General features: G+C 43.6%; 1 protein-coding gene across 1 annotated transcript in view; it reads right to left on the bottom strand.

Moving 5' to 3' along the window:
* Positions 1-278: 278 nt before the first annotated feature.
* The window catches only part of LOC147724578 (fibrocystin-L-like), a 1,433,379-nt gene continuing 1,415,404 nt past the window's right edge, over positions 279-18,253 (bottom strand). Inside the window, exon 82 of the mRNA XM_086966122.1 lies at positions 279-2,186. The gene's annotated coding sequence lies outside the window, so the exon portion shown is untranslated. The remainder of the gene's footprint in view (positions 2,187-18,253) is intronic.

Raw genomic sequence — 18,253 nt, 5'->3', positions numbered from 1 at the left:
GCATCTACAAGGCTAACCCAGTCTCTGAAATCATATAGACAACTAACTAATGAATATTAGAGTTGCAGCACAGTCATCACTAGCGTTTTGTTTTCTAAAACATATTCTGTGAAATAGTTGTACGAGAAATCCTACCGCATTACGGTGCAAAAGAACATCAGAGTTGCCTGATGTATTGATCAAGCCCACGTTGTCCTGTAATTACGAGAGTGGTCTTAGAAGATGTTCACTTTCACACCTATTTGGGCAATTGTTAGATTTAATATTACAGGACACGATTGATGATAGGAATCATTAGTTTATTGGTTCATCTCAAAGCTATATCATAAATTATGTTATCATAAACAGTATTTTATTAGTTTGGTAGATTTAATCACGTACGGTAAACAAAACATTACATAAAGATATAAAAATAATGTGCAAATTTAAAATAGTGATCATACATATTTGTATCAGTTAAAAGTTTGACCCCAAATGCCCGGGGAATTATAGTTTGTTATAGTTAAAGAAATAAAACAACAGTATGTGCCTCAGATGTACGTTTGGTTGATGTTTTTAGAAAATGTAATTCTTATCAGAGTTTTAAATACAGTCATAATATATTAGCAGGGACCATGTAGTCTTCTCATCCGTTCAAGGTTGACAGAGTAAATACCACTAAATTGAAAAAAGATTCACTTGTAATTTACAGTATTCAGAAACTGCAAAACTGTGGCTTAAGTACTAAACTAACAATGTAACTAGTGTTATAAGTGTCATAATATTAGGCAAAATCAATCACTATCCATAGTTCTCCATATAAAGGCTTATTTACACTTCATGATTTAATTACAATTACATATGAAGTGTAAAGATTGTTTATACCAATGAAAATGAAATTCATTCTAAATGTACATATAACAAGCACTATATATATCTATATATATATATGCAAATTTTTGTCCCTCTTCTATCCCTCTGCTACCCTTCCCAATCCAAATAACTGACTAATATCCACCACTCAAAATACTTTCATATTTCACTGTACTAATTCACCACTATTCCTTTATGGGTTCCGGAGTAGCGTGCCACTTGCCAAAAAAAGCGCTTTAACGCGCCATCAGGGGTATCAAGCGCTATATAAATGCAAACCTTTTTACCTCTTCTATCCCTCTGCTATCCTTCTGAATCCAAATAACTGACTGACCTAGCCACCACTCAAATTACTTTCATATTTCACTATACTAACTCAACAATAATCCTTAATGGGTTTCGGAGTACCGTGCTACTTGCTGAAAAAGTGCTTCAATGTCTCGTCAGGGGAAGTAAGCACTATATAGATGTGATTACAATACAATACAATATGTCTGCTTGGTCTGTGCCTCAATGGCCGTGGTTTTAGCCGAGAAGATGCTTATCCGTTGCCATCCAAAGTGAGTGGGCAAGAGTTGAGCCGAAGTTAATGAAAAATCCTCAGATGTGCGCAAGAAATGGTAGGACCTAGATTAGAGGATTCTCTGTTGGCGATGAAAAGTGAGACAAAACTGGGGCAAACTAAAGTATTGTTCAGATTTTAAAAGAAGCACTAAAAGTTCTTCATTCAGCTTTAAGTAAGCCAGCCAGAATGCACTAGGTGGTGTTAAAGGCACATCCGGGTTGAAATAGTTGTCCCAGTTCCACACTAAATCACTAACTGGCTTAAGGTGCTTTAATGGACTCACACTGGGGAAAGAAATCTCAAGAAAACTTGGGACAGAACTTGTGTTGTAGGAAAACGCAACTTTATGTGGCACCTTTTCCTCTGATGGCATTATACACATTTCAGTGCAGCTGGAGGGCACCAAGGAAACTCATAGAAACAGGCAGATATATGAAGTAAAGCAACTCATATTTTCTGAAACGTTCACACTGATTAACTGATAATGTATGCATGGATATTAACTACGAAAAATTAAAGAAAACAGTAAAAGCAAAACCGATTTTCCTTTGCATCCAGGACATCATTCGGAAAGTAACAATATTTTGTCCAACAGAGGGGAAATATCCCTACACCTAGCAGTAGCACAAGACAATAATGACCTGAAATTAGTTTTCATACAATTGATGCATACAGGTTGCTCTTCAAACGTTCATCATATATTAACTAAAATCCAATCCTTTCATTTGAAAAAAGTCCAGATTTTCAGATTGCCATTTGGAAGTGTAACCTAGGAAGAAAAAAAGAAGGATAATTTAATTTCTGTTTGGAAAGTTTGCATAAGTAGATGTAATTAATATTTGACATATGTTTCAGCCATCCAGGCTTTGCTGGGTGTATCTTAGAAACATGACAGTATTTAATTCAGTCACATGTGTATAATAACCACAACGAGTCCGATTCATAAACATTTTGTGCACCCCAGGTAAACATGAAACTAAAATTGTAATATGTAAACATGGTTCCAAGATCTTCCCACAGAGAAAAATGGCATGTGGAAATGTATGCCTGTGTATGGACCTTAAAACGGCAGGAATTCAGGTGCTATGGCACATTTTCCGCATAAGGACAGAAAATTGGAATTAATAGAGAACACTCGAAACGCACGTTAACTACCAAAAAGTCTCATTTGTAGGTAGGTATTCCTACACATTTCACATGATCCTTCCGACCACTGAATGGATACTGTAATTGTATGTCAAAAGGCGTCCACGGAATAGGCCAGAAAACACTATTATTTACAGAAGTGAAGGGAATGTCGCTGAGGATTAAATATATATATATATCTACCATATGTCTCTCTCCTTTCCCGTGTAGGCGCTACTGAATGTGGTCGCGTCGCTCCCACAGTTGAGCCCAACTGTTATTTATTTCAACAAGATTCCCCACCTCGAGGGAAACAATGGAGTCGCAATTTTCAAACAAAGTCCAGCACCACGCTACAGTTGAATTTCTTCACATAAATTCAACCATTCCTATCAAACCACATAGTACGGGATTATGGGAATTGTATGTATATAGAAAAAATCGGTTTGAATCAGTAATTTTGAAAAGTCTGAAATGTTTGATAAACCTTTAAATTTGAAATGCTTGAAATTAACTACAAATCCCAGAATGCAACCTATGTAAAAGAAATGACCATCACTAAAACACACCCACTAAGGGGCGTGTCTCAGGTTTCAGGAAATGGTTCAAAATATGTGAGTACACACACACAAACTGACCGTGATCAAGACAGCGGACGCAGTCGAAACTCGTTGGTTTTTTTGTTTTGACCCCATGGATGAATAAATCACTTGAAGAAATTCAACTGTAGCGTGGTGCTGGACTTTGTTTGAAAATTGCGACTCCATTGTTTCCCTCGAGGTGGGGAATCTTGTTGAAATATATATATATATATGTATAAATGAACGTACATATGCAAATTGCTGCCGCAGTGATGGAGAATCTGGGATAGAATAGTTGGAGAACCGAGAGCATGCATGGAAATCTACAATCCGCATAGACTTCCACGAGAAAATAGAGCATATTTCATAGAATTAGGTATAACTGCATATCTAAGTCTATGATGCACAGATTTTTCGACACTTCTTCTGTATGAAGTACAATGCTGCCTAAAGAGATTTCACGTTTTATTGATGATTGATGATCACTAAATAGACATGACAGAGAACAGTGAGCTTGTTCTTCTGTTCTTTTCACTGCTTTGTACCGGGGAGAGCTCCATATACCCTCCAAGGGCATATTTAGACATTATGTGGCCCCGGCGGTGCCCCAATAAGGGGCAGGGGCACCACCAACAAAGTAATGGTGGGGGAGGCTTCTGCAGACGTTGTAGAAGCCCCCATGGGTATTTCCAAATACTAATCTTTAGTCTCCTGGAGAACAGAATTCATGAACACAGAAGAGGCATGTTCAGTATTCAAATCACTATGTAGCTACAACTTCAGCTCTATAGCTCTGGTGTGCGGGTATTCTTTGTGATTGGCTCTATGGCTTCATGATGTGGGCTATGTTGTGTAAAAGAAAGACTGACACGTTTAGGGTTGTTTTAACTTGAAATTCTTTACTGACTACTATGTTGATTATTAGTGCAATGCACATATTTTTATTGATTATGTTTAAACGTGATTATGGGATGCATTGGAATTAGTGGTGATTTTTAACATGTGTTTATTGTTTTCAAGGAGTGCGGTGACCCCTTGAGATTGGTCTCACGTATGAATTAAGAAGCTCAAGCTGTATGAAAGAAAGACACACATATGTTTATTTTTGTTTCAATTTTAAATGCTTTATTGACAACTTTGTTGATTAATGGTGAAATGCATATATGTTTAATAATTGCTTTTAAATGTGATTCTGAGGTGCATTGGAAATAATGGTGATTTTTAAAAAGTGGTTTTAAATAATCACAGTTTAAAATCAGTCTGCAAATCAAATATTACTTCATTTTAAAAAACTCTAGAAATTCACAAAAAAAAATCAAATGTTAAAGTGATGTTAGAGTTATTTAAAAATGTTAGTTAAAAAATAAAATTGTAAACATAAAACAGGACTGGAATTCACCCGTTATACTTAACTGGTTAATTATAAATTTCACCCCAGCAATGCACTGCGTATGCCCTGACATATTACACACTCATGACATGTTCATTAGCATCATTGATGACTTCTCTTTTGAGATTTCAAATGACATCATTGATGGCATCACTCTGGTCAGGGAGGGGGGCCAAATGTCACCCGCCCCATAAAAAAAACTGGCCCCAGAGGATAGGGTCCGCAGGGCCTCTCGGAGTTTTAGGTAGGGGGGCGTACGCTCCTCTTCCCCAATAAATGATTTGGCCCAAGTGGATGGGGTCCTTATAGAGGCTTGGACAAGGGGGCCACCCCCTTCCTAAATGACTTGGCCCCAGGTGATGGGGGTCCTCGGGATCTGGTTGAGACTCAGGGAGGGGGAGGGCATGCTACCCTTCCCTAAAAAACGGGATGCACAGGCCAAGGATGGGAGCCTACCTAATTTTCTAAGAAGGTGCTGCTGATCGACAAATTCTCTGCGGATCCGTGTTATTGCTACAAGCACAAATTACATTTTTTACAAGTAAGACCCCCACGAAACGAGTGGGTCAGAGTATACCGACCGCTTTCACTATGTTTTCCTTTTTTACCAGGACAGGGGGCACAAGTCCTAAATTGGCTGCCACGCTATCTTTGTTGATGTGGTCGCAGCCAATCTGATTTTATCTTTGATCTGTTGGATGTACAGAGCATTCGCCTGCCTTTATAAGCATACATTGTATACCTTCATTTCTTAAACACTACTAAAGTTATTTACACCAAAACACAAAAAGCATGCTTTCAGGACCAAAATCTAGCCTTCTGCAAAATTTGGAATAATTGTGTTTATCTGTTTTTGCTGTATCACTGTTTAATTTTCCTACTGACACCTGCATAGGTAAAATGCGTTTTTGGCCCCCCTATTTTGCTCCGGCATCACTTCACGGTTCACCTGGAACCTGTATAGGAAGAAGCTGCAGTGGATGAAATGTTCATGATGATTCGTCAAATGGTGCAAAAGTTATAAGAAAATCAAAACATTAATTTACTATGGCAACCTTGTCCTAACTATAACTGCTGTATACTTAAGACCCAGTTTCCATAGCAAGAGTATTTCTTGTTTTGCCAGTAACTTTGACACCAGTTGACGAATCTTCCTGAAAGTTTACAGATTTACTTCAGTCGGTTAAACTGATGTATTGAACGTTGCAGTGTGATCAGTCAAGGCATGCTTCTATTATCAGGTGAGTTTGTTTTGGTTCTTTGTGGATATGGTACCATTGTGGTTTGAGTTTGGTACGGTCTGAGGATCGTTTTTTATAAAACCACTTGCAATTGCTTTTGCCAGGCTAAAAATAGATACAAAAATAACAAATTTTTTTCTGTTTGAAAATGCCTGGTCTTAGTAAGTTTTTGTTTTTCTGTTGTCGTTGTTGCACTTTTGATGCTTTATTGGAAGAAGCCCACCCAGCTCGTCCAGAAGGCACCCCTATTTTGATATGTATGTAACGCATGGTCTTGGCTCTATTATATTTAGTACACTATGGCACAGATATACGAGGGACAATGCCCAGTTACAGAGGCCATTGATGGGCATGTTTGATGAACAAAAGTTTGGTTTTTACAGAAACAGTTATTTAAAAGACAAAGTACACAGTTTTTGTTTGATTCCCTCAGAACATGGCAGAAAGCAGCTAGACAGAGATGATTGAAGATGGAAAAGGATGCATGGAAGGGAAAGATGCAAACAATGACCCAGAAAGCTGTAGCATATGATAGGGAAAAGCAAGAGGCAGGAGTTGAATGTGAAGATAGGAGGTTTCAGTTGCATATTGATAAATCTTATTTGGCTCAAGAGGACACAGATACTTCTGTGGAGGAATTGTTAGACACTCAGCCCCCGCCTCCCTATGCCTCACAGAGGATATACCCCGCTGTTCCTTTACAGTCGCAGGAGCCTCTTGTATCCGCTCTGACGGTTCCCGCAGCTACGGTTGTTGTTTCAACAGCTTTGGCCACGGCACCCCTACTCCTTCTTTATCATCTTTGGCAAATGTGGCTATTAGCACACCTACTGTCGCAACTCCTGTATCCTCTGTTCTCTCTCCTCCGGTACAAGCACCAGCGACGATTGTACCTGTTTCTTCTGTTGCTTCTCCTTCCATGGTTTTTCATCCTCAGACCTCCGAGTTTTGAGACGCCAGCATGTGGATTCTAGGATAGATATTGGCCAAAATTTAAGGAGTGCATGGGCCCTTCAGTGCAGTCTGGGGTGGGAGATGAAGAAAAACAAGTGATAGCTAATCAGGCTGCGCAGTGGGCTCGTAATGCAATCTAAAGTGTGGAGGATGTTTGAGAAGAAATGCAAGAAGTTGAGCCTTTCATACAACAACATGCCCTTAAGCATAAGTCTGCTATATTGATTAGTCTTTGGCAGCAACACTTTGGAGCAGAGACGCCTAAAATGTTATTTGATGTTAGAGATCATGTGTATGTTAGTGATTAGGAGCCAGGTCAGGATTTTGGAAATCTTTTGACTTTAATTGCTTACAGGGGAAGGTTGTATGAGAATAGTTCTAAGTCGGTATCTCAGTTTCCAATGCTGGAGGTTCATCCTATATATCACCCAGAAATACCAGAGTTAACGGATCAGCTCGGTACTTTCACCAGACCTGGTGTTGTGGCCCATTTTCAGGAACAATTGGTTTATATTCCGTGGAAGAGAAGTGAGCCTCTATCCCTTAACACTCATTTGCCTGATCTGAGGAAAAATCCCACTGCCTAATATAAAGGATTGACCGATGCTCCCTCTCCTACTGTAATGTTTTTTGGTCTTCACGTTCCGGTTGATATTTGGAGACAGGTTCATTCTCAGGATCATGTTGCGGAGTTGGGTTGCACATGGGAGCAGATTAAGTGATGGAATCAGAAAAGGAAGAAAGGTGATAAGCCCTGAGCTGGGACACTTGCTTTGCCTGGTCGTAATATTACATCTATGCATTTTCATATTCTCTGAAGAAGGTGCGTTTGGATAAGTTGATGGCTTGTCGACAGAAGAAGGATGAAAGTGTGACTGATTTTTGTACTGGGTTTGAAGATATGTTCTTGGAATATAGTGGGAAGGATATGTCTATTGAGGGAGGAGTTCAGTTATTTGTCGACAGATTTATTTCTAACTTGCTCCTTGGAATTGCGACTCATTTCCAGGCATCTGAGAGTACTTGGTCCACCTCTTCCCCTTCTGGTATTTTGAATATGACTCAATATTATGAACATCGGGACCAAGAGGAGAAAGAGAAGACAAGTAAACAGCATAAGGAGTTGAAGACGAAGGTGCTATTACAACAAGCGTTTAGGGTGAATGGTAGAGGACACTGTGGTCCTTCTAGACAGCTTCTGTGCTCTAGCAGACAGCCGACCACAACACCCTTGGGGTTGAATCAGTGTGCATATTGTAAGAAGGAAGGCCATTGGTGTAGCAAGTGTCCAGTGCTTTTCCAGAAGGTTGTGGTTCCTAGGGGGGCGAGGTTCTCATGGACGAGGGTCATTCTGATAACAATTATTTTGATGACCCTCAGGATGGACAGTATTATCATGTTGATTATGATACGGATGAGGTGGCAGGAATGTCTTACAGCTAGGATAGCCAGGGACAGAGTGCGGGACCAGTTCCCATACCTGTAGTTCAGCGTGGTCCTTATTTTCACTGTGGATTTGCAAAGCTCGACTAGGGATTGTTTGGTGGACACAGGTGCAACGAGGGGCTCTGCTTCTCGACATTTGGTCCCTGGGGCGGTTCTGTCTGGCCATAATAATGTGTTGGTAGATTTTTCAGGTGTACCAGTTGTAACCCCCATTTCCCGACCCCTTGCCATGACTGTTGGTCCTTTTACTGTGGATTCTGTGTTTATTTTCTTACCTCAAATTGTTCAAGAAAGCGGGATTCGCTTTCTTTCTGGGCCTGTTCTAGATCTCCGGGATTGCTACAGATTCGTCTTAATCGTAGCATTTCCCCATAGGGAATGCTGGAAATCAGATGTGCTGGGTGCGAACTGGCAGCATGTAAAATGCTGTTACCAGCTGTAGCCTTACGAAATAATCTGGATTCCAAATGTTTGTCATTGACATACAGTTCTGTATCAAGGAATGTAACTTTTTCCTGACTTAGGGTCGCGGTGAACCTTAGGTTAAGTTCATTATTGTTAATTTCATTGATGAACTTGAGTGCCCCTTCATGGCTTCCTCTCCACACGACCAGCAGGTCGTCGATGAAGCGAAACCATGCCACCAAATTGTTACGTATATAGTGCTGGTATTCTAGGCCGAGGACCAGTTCCTCCCAAGCTCCCATGTGGAGACATGCCAAGCTTGGGGAGAAGCTGGCCCCCATGGCTACTCCCTGTAATTGGCGGTATACTTGCTGGTTAAAGAGAAAGATGTTATTAACCAAACAAAACTCCAACATCTCAAGGAGCATAACATTATGTTCATCAAATTCAGGACCTCTTCTTGATAGGTAATGACGAACTGCATTCAAGCCATCCTTGTGCGTTATGCTTGTGTAAAGTGATGTAACATCTAATGCTATTAGCCAATCACCAGTAAACAATTCAATATCCTTCATTTTCATCAAAAAATCTCCCGTATCTTGTACATATGAGCCAAGTTGTTTTACATATCCTTGAAGATAATAGTCTATGTATACTGATGTATGCTCAAGGAGACTACCTCTGGCCGATATGATGGGTCGACCCGGAGGGTGCAGAGGATCCTTGTGCACTTTTGGTATGAAGTACAAGATAGGTGTTATAGGTTTCTCAATTTTAAGGTATTTGAATTCGGCTTCTGAAATTAATCTGGCGGCTTTCCATTTGGATAGCTTTCGATGGTACTCCTCCTTGATGTTTATTAAGACACGAGCATGGGTGCGCTCGTAACAAGTCCGATCATTCAGCTGAATGTAGGCTTCCTTATCATAGTCCATCTTGGTCATCAGGACCACATTGCCGCCCTTATCACTAGTTCTCACCACAAGATCTTTTTCTTTTCTCAATTTGCTGGTGAGTGCTGTGTATTGTTGTGATCGGCTGTCGGAATATTTTTTGGCTTTACCCATGTTTTTCTGGAATTCTTTCAAGTCAGAAACTACATTTTCGTGGAAGATATCAAGGTTGTCACGCGGAAGAATGGGATAAAATGTGGATGGGGGCCTGAAGTTAGTTGTAAGTGAGGTTCTGTTCCCCCATTGATCTATTTCATTTGTATTAGTTCTTCCATCCTCTATGTTGTCATACCCCTGCCCATCAGTCTCCCATAATTCCGTTATGACTCTTGTACCCTGCGATGCATTGATATTATTGCTGCTGTTGATCGATTGGAATTCTCCAGAGTTTATCTTCTGTGCATAGAATTTCCTAAGCTTCAGCTTCCTCACTGCTTTATAGATATCGCATCTGGTTTTCGGATAGTCAAAATTACAAGGTGTTGCATATGTGAGCCCCAATTTAAGGATTTCTTCTTCTTTTGATGATAGTATCAAAGATGTCAAATTGATGGTTGTTCGACCAGTGGCGTTTGTTATTCCTGTTGGGTGACAGATCCCCGTCCCCTTCCGCCTCTTTTCCTCTTTTGAAATCCTCCTCTTCGCCGCCCCCCTTCTCTGGCGTCTCCGGTAGTTTGCTCTTCGCTTCTTTGCTCGTTTCGCGTATGAGACCTCAGTGTCTTGAGTCTTTCCTGGCATAAAAAAATGATTTCCTGGCCAGGGGATGGTTTTGGGGCACCCTCCGCTTGTTTGCGGCGTTCAGAATCCGACCCCGATTCTTGGTCGGAGCTAAGAGAGAAGTTGGATGAGTCACTCTGCGCCTCTTTTCCTTGTTGCTGACGCGCATTCTTAGCCTTGGGTGGGGGCTTTGCTAAACCTTTGCGGAGAGCATCATATTTTCGAGAAAAGGTGAATATTTGTCCCAATTCATAATCGTTGCGGTCCCTTTGAAATTTATAGGCCTTTCTATCAACGATCTTACTCTCCTCCTTCTTGAGGCGGTCATTCATTAGTTTTGCTAGCCTGGTTCTTTCCTCCTCCTCAGCTAGAGCCTCAATTTCTTCATTAATGGCTGCAATTTCAGTTAATAGTTTTGCCCTGTCAATGACCATACGTGAGAGGGGTCTCGTGTAAGCCGGTTCGGACTAACCGTGCTATATATCAGGTATTCCGCTTTTGTGTGCGCTGCACCAAAATCAATCACGCCAGCCAACAATGAAACTCGGACACGGACCAAATGGGCTCTTGCATTTCTTTATTGCAGAGTTGCTGTCAAAGACGTTTCGGCTCAACGGAGCCTTGTTCACATGACAACGTTTTTTCAGAAGGACAGCCCTTTTAAAGTGCTAGTGAAAATAAATAATGAATGTCACCTGTGATATCTTTAGCATAGACATAGAAGATATACTATAGCTGTTAAACGATAGCATTTTTGTTTACATATCGCTCATTTTAATTTTTGTATATATATATTGAGCTCCAAATTCTTCCCCACTTGAAAAAGAATTCTCCACACTCACGGGGCTGATTTTTCAAGGTTGCTTTATTTACAACAGACAATATATTTATATGTATATATATTTTTTACACCTGGGCAAAAAACAAAAAAAGTGCAAACATTTGCAGTGATCCAGTGGGCCTCCCGTGGGCTCGAAGAAAAAAAATGGCAACTGGGGAGCCTAACTCTGTGGCCGTATTCAATAAGTGGGGGGAGCCCGAGCCATTATAGGCCCTGAGGAGCCCAGCCCCGTGCCAATTATTTTAATTAAGGGAAGTGGCTGTGTGGCCCCCCTCCCTGAGCCTTCAAGGGCCCTGGGATGTGCTCACCCACTAGTGGCTCACATGCTGGGCCCCTAGTAGTCCCCCTTCATGCCACAGCAATTTCCCTACCTACACCAGTACGGGGAGGGAAACCTGTGTTTGCTCCTGCTTGGCAGGAATGTTTTTGTTTCCCTGCACCCTAGGAGCAAACATAGAGTCTGCTCCCAGTGAGCGGGAGCTGGGAGCAGACATTTGATGTTTCCCTGCCCGTAGTCATGTAGGCAGGGAAACAGATCAAAATATTGCTTTCACCTCAGGGAGCATCATAAGTAGCTGCTCTTTGCGGGCAGGTGCAATGCTGGCTCTCACTGCATGTGGAGAGCTGATTCCGGCTGCGTGGATCTTTCGGCTCCCCCTGCAGTCCCTGACAAATGTATGGTGGGTACCCTGGTTGGGAACCAGTCACCCACCTTTAAGTAATATGGGCCCAGGGGGATGAAGTTCCTGCATCGATAACGGCTCGGAGGGAGTAGCTGTGCTGCCCCCTCCCCTTTATTTGAGAAGTGACCCTGTGCGATGGGGTTCTCATGGCCTAATAAGGCTTGAGGAGGGGGCATGCAGCCCCTTCCCCTTTACTTAAAAATAACGTCTATAAGGAACGGGGCTCTCTGAGCTTAATAAGGCTCAGGGAGGTGGGCCACACGGAACCTTTCCTCTTGAATAAAAAAAATGCCCTGAGACATAGGTTCTCTAGGGCTTAAAGAGGCTCGGGAGGGGGCCCCCACTCACCTTTAATTTTAAAAAGGCTGTGGAGTATGGGGTCCCCGGGGTCTAAAGAGCCTCGGGGAGGGCGGCAGTGTAGCCTCCTCCTCTTTTTTGTATGGTTCAGCCTTGGAGTAGACTCCCTGGGGCCTATAATGGCATGAGGGGATAGGACAACAGTCCCCTTGCCTTTAAATGAATGACCCTTGGGGATGGAGTCCCCAAGGCAAAATGAGGCTGGGGAGGGGGGCCAGATTTTCACACTAATCTGGAAAATACATAGGGGGCTGAGGGATGAGGACCCTAGGGCCTAATGAGGTTCAGGGAGGGGAGTCACATGGCCTCCCTCCCCTTTAAAAAAATATGGCCCTTGGGGGGGATGGGGTCTCCAGGGTTTTTTAAAGGCTAGGGGAAGAGAGCTGTGTGGTCCTTCTCACCTCTAAAAACAGCCTTGTGGGTGGATCTCCAGGGCCTAATAAGGCCTGAGCAGGGGAGGCATTTGGACTCCCTCCGCTTGAAACTTTATTGGCCCTTGTGGGATGGGGTCCTCAGGGTCTAATAAGACTTGGAGAGGAGGGCTGTGTGGCCACCTCCCCTTTAAATGATATGGCCCTGAGCGATGTGAACCACAGGACCTTTAATATTCTCAGAAAGACCCCCTCCCTTAAAAAAAACACAGCCCTGGGGGATGGGGTTCCCATGGCCTAATCAGGCTTGTTGAGGGGGCAATTTGTCTCCCTCCCCTTGAAACTACATAAGACCTTGGGGGATTGGAGTCCACGGGGCCTAAGAAGGCTCGGATTGGGAGGCTATGCAGCTTCCTTCCCTTTAAAAGAGATATTGTCCTGGGGGTTGGAGTCTCCAGGTGTTTTTTAAAGGCTCGAGGAGGTTGGCTGTGTGGACCTCCTGCCCTTTAAAAACAAATAGGTCCAAACGGCCCTTGCGAGATGCATACCCAGGACCTAATAAGGCTCAGGGAAAGAGGACATTTGGTATCCATCTTCTAAAAAAAAGAATCTGGGGGATGAGGTCCAAAGGGAACAACAAGGCTCAGGGAGGAGGGGCACTTTTTATTTATTTATTTTACAGACTTGTAAAGCGCATGGCTGCCCATAAGCGTCCCATATATGTTTTTGAAGAGGACCTCTCCTCTTCAAAAACATAGAGCCCTGGGGTCCCCAGGGCCAAATGACTTAATGAGGACCTGCAGCAAGTAGCCCTTCCCCTTTTTGAAAAACATAGGACCCTGTTTGGGGTTTCGTGCAGGATCTGGCCACAGGCCAGGCCCTGTGGCAAATCCCCTGCTGTGCACAGCCAAATGCCATAAACAGCGGAGGGTTGCCTTTACATATGGTAATGCAATATTACTTTCTGTTAAATTAAACTTTAAAGGTTAAAGTAACATTATAGTTAGGTGAGATACAAAGATCTGTTTTTGTTTAAAAAACTAAATGTGAAATTCACTGAAAAACAAAGGTTAAAGTAACATTATAGTAAGGTGAACATGTCAGTGACAACATTAACGCTCTGAATAAAAAAAAAACACACAGAAACTCACCAGTTATAGTTAGCATAGGTAAGTATCCTTTGCGCCCCTGCAATGCACTGCTTATGATCTCACATATTAATTTACTCCTGACATGTTCTATGACATAATTTATGATATCAAGGATGACATCTCAAATGACATAACTTCTTGTTCGTGGAAACTTCACGGCTAGGCATTGCTCCGCCACAGTGCTGCACCAGCAACAAAGGGCCGGGCCTTGCTCCGCCTGTCGCCCGGCCGGGCTTGGCTTCGCCGGGCCCCTCCCACCACCAGTGACGCCCACAACAGCGCCAGGAGGTGCATAAAGGCAGCGCCAGGGCTGAGTTCAGCAGGGGTTCTTGTTCCTGGAAACTTCACGGCCGGGCATTGCTCCGCCGCAGCGCCGCACCAGCAACAAAGGGCCGGGCCTTGCTCCGCCTGTCTCCCGGCCAGGCTTGGCTCCGCCGCGCCCCTCCCACCACAAGTGACGCACACAACAGCGCCAGGAGGCGCATAAACGCAACGCCAGTCCCTCGTCCCGCGGGACGCGCCGGGCAAAGGGCGGGCCCTCTGTGGCTCTCAGAGGCCTGAGGAGACTGGACTGGGCCAGGGACCCTACACATTTTTTGAACTGGACCTCCATTGTGTATATTCACGTGAGACTTTTATTCTGTACTTTGTTTTATTCTATATGAGTGAGTAGTGGCTTTTACACGAGTTTACATATCGTTCCATATCTATATAAGATGTCTAAATCTAAAAGTGATAAGCCTGCAATAGGTCCCGGCACCATCGAGAACTATATGGTGAAGAAAGTTAGCCAGATAAATAATGAAAGACGTGCCTCACTAGGGAAGGGCACTTCGACACTGGATTTGCCAGAGCTGTCTCCGCTCAGGATGACCATAGAGGCTGAGGCAAATACGAGCAGTGACACCAGAGTAGAACCGCTGACGCCCATTACGATGAGTGTTGAGGTACACTCAGACCAACACGTCCTGTCTAGCGAGGAAACAGGCGAAGTTCCGCATGTTATTAGGCCAATGCGAACCTGCAGGATAGCACTTCAAAAACGGGGGGGGGGGGGAAGCATAGCACTAAAAGAAGGGATCTGGATGGGAAAGAAGCACACAGCCCTGCCATAAACCCTTTTGTGTTCACTGGAAATAATGATAGTGGTCTTAATTTAAACTCTGAACAGTTTTCTTCTCTTATTAAAAACTTAGAAGCAAAATTTGTAGTGAAAATAGAGGAGATGATCAAACCACTGACCAGTCAGATTGAGACCCTGGTAACGGAAGGGGCTAGGCTGGGTGGCCTGGTGTCTGCACACCTGGCTGCACCAATTAGTGGCAGGGTTAAGGCTGGTGGAAAAGGGCAGGATGTGATGAAGGCAAAAGACCATCAGAATACTCGCAATACTGTTGCAGTAGCCACCACTGTGAATGAGGCATTAAGTACACCAGTCGTTCCAGTAGCACCTGCTTTGTTGACACAACCCAATTTAGCCCCACGAAGCGGACCAGCCCCAAGACCCCCCAGGAACAATCAATACCTAAACTTACCACCTGACTGTGCACCGTTTGTGGCAGTATTGACTAATGTTCCATCTTGTGGTACTCATCCCGACTCACCATATGATGAATCTCATGCATCATTGAAAAATAAGACAGTAGCATGGCTTAATAAAAACTGTGGTTTCCCTATTTCCTACTCAGATCAGATAATGGCAGTTAGGAGGGTGAACTGGGTAGGCCCGTCCAAAAAGATGGGCAGTGGGGATTGCATAGTTGTAAATTTTAAACATCCTCAACATGTGGCAACTGTCCTTTTAAGAGCATCCTCACTAGTATACAATGAGAACAGTATTTGTGTGCGCCCACTGGGGTACTTTTACGCACACTTGTGCAAACCCACCCCCCAACAAAGGATAACTATGCGGGTGTTTGAACCACAGACCCCAGTCATGGACACACAATTCATATATAACATCACTAATCCATGTGGGCCTGGAAATATGGATGAAACCTACAATAGGATTAATAGCGCTGGACGCTATCACCATGGGTCTAATGTCAACACACAAAATAGGTATGAAGCTTTGTCTGGACTCGAGATGTGTGATTTGCGGGAGGTACCTGCGGCTCAGGGCACTGTGGCTTCACTTCAGGTGAACCTATACACATAGAAAACCCACAGGATATAGCATCTGGATGTTATGTGGTTTCATGGAATATTGCGGGCTTGGCTGCTAAAATGGCTGATGGAAATTGGGTTAATTACATTAAGCAATTTAAGATCATCTGTCTACAAGAAACTTGGTTGGTGGGGTGTGATCTTTTTCTGGAAGGGTACAAGGCCTTCTAAGTGCCAGCTACTCCATCAATAAGGGGTAGGCCAAAGGGGGGACTTGTAATTTATGTTTCTATTTTAGTACCATGTAAAATGCGTAGAATTGAATCACAGCACACCGGAATGATGGGCTTAGTTCTATATGGAGAAAACTGTCGGGCTGGCTTGGTGAATTTTTATAATGCAACTAATGATAGTGCAGGCTCTAATCAAATATTTGTATTGAATTCTTTCATCACTACTTTCTTGAAAGATCGTGGTCATAATCTTGTGATCATGGGGGATTTTAATGTGCATCCTTGCGGTGATCCACTGAAGAAATGCTTAACAGACTTGCATTGTGAACGTATGGGAGGCATACACATGGAACATGTAGTGGATGGGGAACTATGTAATGACCTGATGAATAACTTTGACCTCTCACTGGCTATGACACTCAGGGACCCGTTAAAATGCTTTGATATTCCTACTTTCAAAGGGCATGGCAGGGGCACTTTTATAGATCATATGTTAGTCTCTCTGACGATGCAGACTTTTTTGGATTCGTTCTGTATTGAGCTAAGTGAATTTAGTGACCACAACCCCCTAACAATTCGTCTAAAGGGACCCGGGGTTAAAAAGGGAAACCAGATCTGTAGCACAGGTAGGCTTTGCACAACAGATGGGAGGAGGCGACTTAAATGGTCAATGGGCACCCCGGATCTTCTTTATAAAAATATCGCTGATAAATGCACTGAGGATATTAAAAACTGTACCCTGGAGGGGGGAGACCTTAGGCAGGTCCTAACTGCTTATCAAAACTTATCGGAGAAGGTGTCAGAATTAATGTCATCCCCCGCCAAGAACTTGGTGAAAGGGGGTCCCAGGTGGTTTAACCACGATTGTACCAAAGCTGCACGTAATCCTAGGTTTGCTTTGTCAGCCACCCAGAGAAATCAGGAGGGTGTAAAACTGTGTAGGAAAGAATATAAGGCTGTCATCCCATCCCGCAAGGAGGTTTTAAGAAGAGAGGCTTGGGATGAAATGCTTGACCCCTCCACCTTAAATTGTAGCACCAAATTGTGGGCGCTAGTTAAAAGACCGTTCTTGGTAGAAGAACCGGGTGATGGGCTAGATTGCTGCATAACTAGGGAGGAGTGGGAACTTCATTTTAAAAAACTGTATTATTCAGCGGACCCTGTAACAGTTGATGCTTTACCTTATGCCAGGGGAGGCAAAATTAAATTTGATAAAAGTGAGGTAATGGACGCCATAGAGGGACTCACACCTAGGAAGGCCCCTGGACCTGATGGAATCCCACCGGATCTTTATAAATCAGATCCAGGCTTTTGGGCACCCATCTTGGTAGCTGTATTTAATGCTGCCGCCATAGTGGGCTGTCCCTTGTTCTGGGGATTGTCAACAATTGTCCCTGTGTTTAAGAAAGGAGACAAGGGCAGCGGGGGTTCTTGTTCGTGGAAACTTCACGGCCGGGCATTGCTCCGCGGCAGCGCCGCACCAGCAACAAAGGGCCGGGCCTTGCTCCGCCTGTCTCCCGGCCGGGCTTGGCTCCGCCGCGCCCCTCCCACCACCAGTGACGCCCACAACAGCGCCAGGAGGCGCATAAAGGCAACGCCAGTCCCTCGTCCCGCGGGACGCGCCGGGCAAAGGGCGGGCCCTCTGTGGCTCTCAGAGGCCTGAGGAGACTGGACTGGGCCAGGGACCCTACACATTTTTTGAACTGGACCTCCATTGTGTATATTCACGTGAGACTTTTATTCTGTACTTAGTTTTATTCTATATGAGTGAGTAGTGGCTTTTACACGAGTTTACATATCGTTCCATATCTATATAAGATGTCTAAATCTAAAAGTGATAAACCTGCAATAGGTCCTGGCACCATCGAGAACTATATGGTGAAGAAAGTTAGCCAGATAAATAATGAAAGACGTGCCTCACTAGGGAAGGGCACTTCGACACTGGATTTGCCAGAGCTGTCTCCGTTCAGGATGACCATAGAGGCTGAGGCAAATACGAGCAGTGACACCAGAGTAGAACCGCTGACGCCCATTACGGTGAGTGTTGAGGTACACTCATACCAACACGTCCTGTCTAGCGAGGAAACAGGCGAAGTTCCGCCTGTTATTAGGCCAATGCGAACCTGCAGGATAGCACATCAAAAACGGGGGGGGGGGGGGAAGCATAGCACTAAAAGAAGGGATCTGGATGGGAAAGAAGCACACAGCCCTGCCATAAACCCTTTTGTGTTCACTGGAAATAATGATAGTGGTCTTAATTTAAACTCTGAACAGTTTGCTTC

The sequence above is a fragment of the Lissotriton vulgaris genome, chromosome 4_1 (assembly GCF_964263255.1).
Source record: "Lissotriton vulgaris chromosome 4_1, aLisVul1.2, whole genome shotgun sequence".
In the NCBI taxonomy this organism is placed as follows: domain Eukaryota; kingdom Metazoa; phylum Chordata; class Amphibia; order Caudata; family Salamandridae; genus Lissotriton; species Lissotriton vulgaris.
This window is presented reverse-complemented; position numbering and strand designations above follow the sequence as displayed.